Source organism: Pteropus alecto, unplaced genomic scaffold, assembly GCF_000325575.1.
Source record: "Pteropus alecto unplaced genomic scaffold, ASM32557v1 scaffold7, whole genome shotgun sequence".
NCBI classification, from domain to species: Eukaryota; Metazoa; Chordata; class Mammalia; order Chiroptera; family Pteropodidae; genus Pteropus; species Pteropus alecto.
The window spans coordinates 16,122,209-16,126,145 of record NW_006494614.1 but is presented as its reverse complement, the minus strand read 5'-3'; positions in this window follow the sequence as shown (position 1 = coordinate 16,126,145).

The following is a 3,937-nucleotide window of genomic DNA, read 5'->3' as shown; positions in this document are numbered from 1 at the left end:
CCTGTGGCTTCTATGCCAATAACTCTGGAATAAGTAGATAAAGCTTACTACTAGTACAAAGAAATTTAGATGCCAGGGAAAAACAAAGACTAGAATCAAATAACTGGTTTCATAGGATGTTCAATTGGTCGCCATGGCTAACAACCCTCCTATTTGCCGTAGTGGACCTTTAATCCTCTTCCTCCTCTTGTTAACTTTTGACTCATGTTTCCTCAATTTCTTGTTTGCATATATAAGAAAGAGAATTAATTCTATTAAACTTTTAGAAATACAAAATAGAGGCTATGAACAAATTCCTCATGAAGAATCAAGGATTTGATTTTCCGCTAAGGCCAGTGGGGAATGTGCTGGCTGGAAAATTACGGTTTGGCTATTGCTCATGGGAACATAACGCTCTAACAATAAGCTTTCTGCTTCTGTACCCCTTGCTTGCACAACTGACCTGTGGGTTAACAGTTAGTAAAAAGAAGAAAAATAGACTTGTGTGTTAAAACGGGATGAAGAATGGGATTTAAGGCTTAAAGACCCTGTACCTCTACATTTCGGGGCTGTTTAATTTGGGATCTGCATACCCCTGGCAGACTCAGCTGGCTGAATAAAGAGTGTGTTTTCTATAACTCACTGATTTCTGGTGGTCCGTGTGTCTATCGGGGGCTGGTGGCTACAACACTAACTTAAATGGTCAGCAAACTCCCAACATTTAATTGCCAAAGATGAATTAGATTCAGCAACACTTCAGTTTACCCTTGGTAAATTTCTGTTGGTATGTATGTATGTATGTATGTATGTATGTATGTATGTATGTATGTGTGATCTGGGATAAATAAGGATAAGATTGAAGGAAAGTAACATATTTTGAACACGTTTTATTAGATCCTAGCTAGTAGGTTGCTTATTTTACTGATTGAATTTTCCTTTGACTTTTTGTCTGCAACAAATCATAGATTTTAAGAGCAACTAGGAAGATATTATGATTATGTTATAATGGAAAACATCCTGGACTAAGAATCAGGAGGCCTTAGTTCTGTTTTTATCTCTGGCTCTAAGGTGTGTGAGCATGGGCAAGTCTCTAGTCTTTCTTTATGGCTCTTCTTATCTGGTAAATGAAGATAATCCATTCCCTATCTACTTCATTCAATTGTTGTATGGGTCAAAAGAGACAGTGAATATTAAAGTTTATTTAATGCATGGCATTTTCACCACTGACATCATTCACTACCAATACATTCACTTCAAAGAGAATAAGTTTTTCATTGGAAATTGAAAAGATTTTTTAAAAGATATTGTGATATATCTCTCTTCATTAATAATTGAATTAAGTAATCATATATAATGTCCTAAAATTTACTTTGTATATACAACAATGAAATAACCATTGATAACTATTTCCATGAGAAAAAATTAGAGCACTCTATAGTTTATTCTCATGTTGGAAAATACCTCCCCCAAAACCAAGATAATTTAAAAAGATTATACAGATTTAGCCACCACAGATATAATTTAGATTACTTAGAATAGTTCATTGTTTTTAATGTTCTTAAAAAGAATAACATGAGCTATATTCTTTAATCTTTAATATTGCATTAACATTATACTAGGAGAGGAGAATATAAGTTTTCTTTAGAATTTTTATCTGTCCCCTCACCACAAATACTTCTCACTCTATTCTATTTATCATGTTTTCCATTCAATCGTTTTATAGCAGATGAGAAAAATATAGTTTCTCTAACTAGTGGTCTTTTTCTTTTCTTTCTTTCTTTCTTTTTTTTTTTCAATTAAGTTGACATTTAACATTGTATTAGTTTCAAGTATACAGCATAGTGGTTAGACATTTATGTAACTAACAAAGTGATCCCCCCCAATAAGTCTTGTCCCCACCTGAACCATGCATAGTTATTACAATATTATTGACTACATTCCCTAAGCTGTACTTTACATCCCCATAACTATTTTGTAACTGCCAATTTGTACTTCTTAATCCCCTCAACTTTTTTCACCCAGCCCTTCAACCTGCCTTCCATCTGGCAACCGTCCATTTGTTCTCTGCACCTATAAGTTTGCTTCTGCCTTGCTTATTTATTTTGTTTTTTAGATTCCACATACAAGAGAAATCATATAGTATTTGTCTTTCTCTGTCAGACCTATTTCACTTAGCACAATACCCTCTAGGTCTATTCACATCACAGTTAATAAAACTTTATTCTTTTTATGGTCAAGTAATATTCCATTTATATATGCACCACTTCTTTATCTATTCGTCTTTTGATTGGAGCATTTAATCCATTTACATTTAAAGTAATTATTGGTAGTTATGTAGTTACTGCCATTTTATAAATTGCTTTCTGCTTGTTTTTGAAGTGCTCTATTTCTTTCTTATTCTTTTGCTTTCTTCTCTCGTATGTTGTTGACTCTCTGTTGTGTTTTGTTTGGATTTCTTTCTCTTTATTTATTGTATATATTTTTGGTTAATAATTACCATGTGCTTCATATATACCAAGCCATGTTTACAGCAGTCTATTTTAAATTGATCCCCTAAGTTCAAACATATTCTGTAATCATTACCATTTTTACTCACCCCTCTGCATTTATGTTTTTGTCAGTTTTTTACTTTTGTGTATGTGTGCTTGCATATCCCTTAATTTTCTGTTGTAAGTACACATGATCATCCTACTTTTGCCTTTTGACATTTGTACTAGCTTTAGTGTTGGTCGATCTACTGCTTTTATTATGTGTTTGCCTTTCTCAGTGAGCATTTTTTTCTTTGTAATAGCTTATTATTCATATTTTTTATTTTTTTCTCCTTCTTCTTAAATAAACACCTTTAACGTTTCTTGTAATATTGAAATATTGGTTCAGTGGTAATGAACTCCTTCACCTTTTTTTTGTCTAGGAAGCTCTTTATCTTTCCTTCGATTCTAAATGATAGCCTTGCTCGGTAGAATAATCTTGGTTGTAGGTCTTTGCTTTTCATCACTTCGACTATTTCAAGCCAATCCCTTCTGGCCTGCAAAATTTCTGTTGAGAAATCATCTGACAGTCTTATATGAGCTCCCTTGTAGGTAACCAACTGCTTTTCTCTTGCTGTATTTAAGATTCTCTCTTTGTCGGTAACCTTTGGCATTTTAATTATGATATGTCTTGGCATGGTCCTCTTTGAGTTCATCTTGTTTGAGACTCTCTGAGCTTCCTGGTCTTGTGTGTCTATTTCCTTTGCTAGGTTATTTGAAGAAATAATTTTTTCAAATAGGTTTTCAATTTCTTGCTCTCTCTCTTCCCCTCATGGTACCCCTATGATTCAAATGTTGTCATGTTTGATGTCTCAGAGGCCCCTTAAACTGTCCTTATTTTTTAAGTTATTTCTTCTTCGTGTTGTTCTGATTGGGTGTTTTCCATTACCCTACCTTCCAAATTGCTGATTTGATCTTTGGTTTCATCTAATCTGTTGATTCCATCTAATATATTCTTCATTTCAGTTATTGTATTCTTCATTTCTGACTAGTTTTTTTATATATGCTTTCTTTCTCCTTTTTCATGTTTTCTCTGTTGAAGTTCTCACTGAGATAGTCTATTTTTCCCCTAAGTTCCTTGAGTATCTTTGTAACCAGTGTTTTCAACTCTACATCTGGTAGGTTGATTGCCTCCACTTTATTTAGTTCTTTTTCTGGAGTTTTGTACTGTTCCTTCACTTGGGACATGTTTCTTTGTTTCTTCATTTTAACTGCCTCCCTATGTTTGTTTCTATGTACTAGATATATCTGTTATGTCCCAGTCTTGGCAGAGTGGCCTCATGTAGTAATTGTCCTGTGGGGCCCAATGGTGCAGTCTCCCTGTTCACATGAGTCAGGTGCTCCAGGTGTGTCCCTTGTATGGGTTGTGTGTGCTTTCCTTTTGTAATTGAGCCTTGATTGCTGTTGACAAGTGAATGGGTGGCACTGAC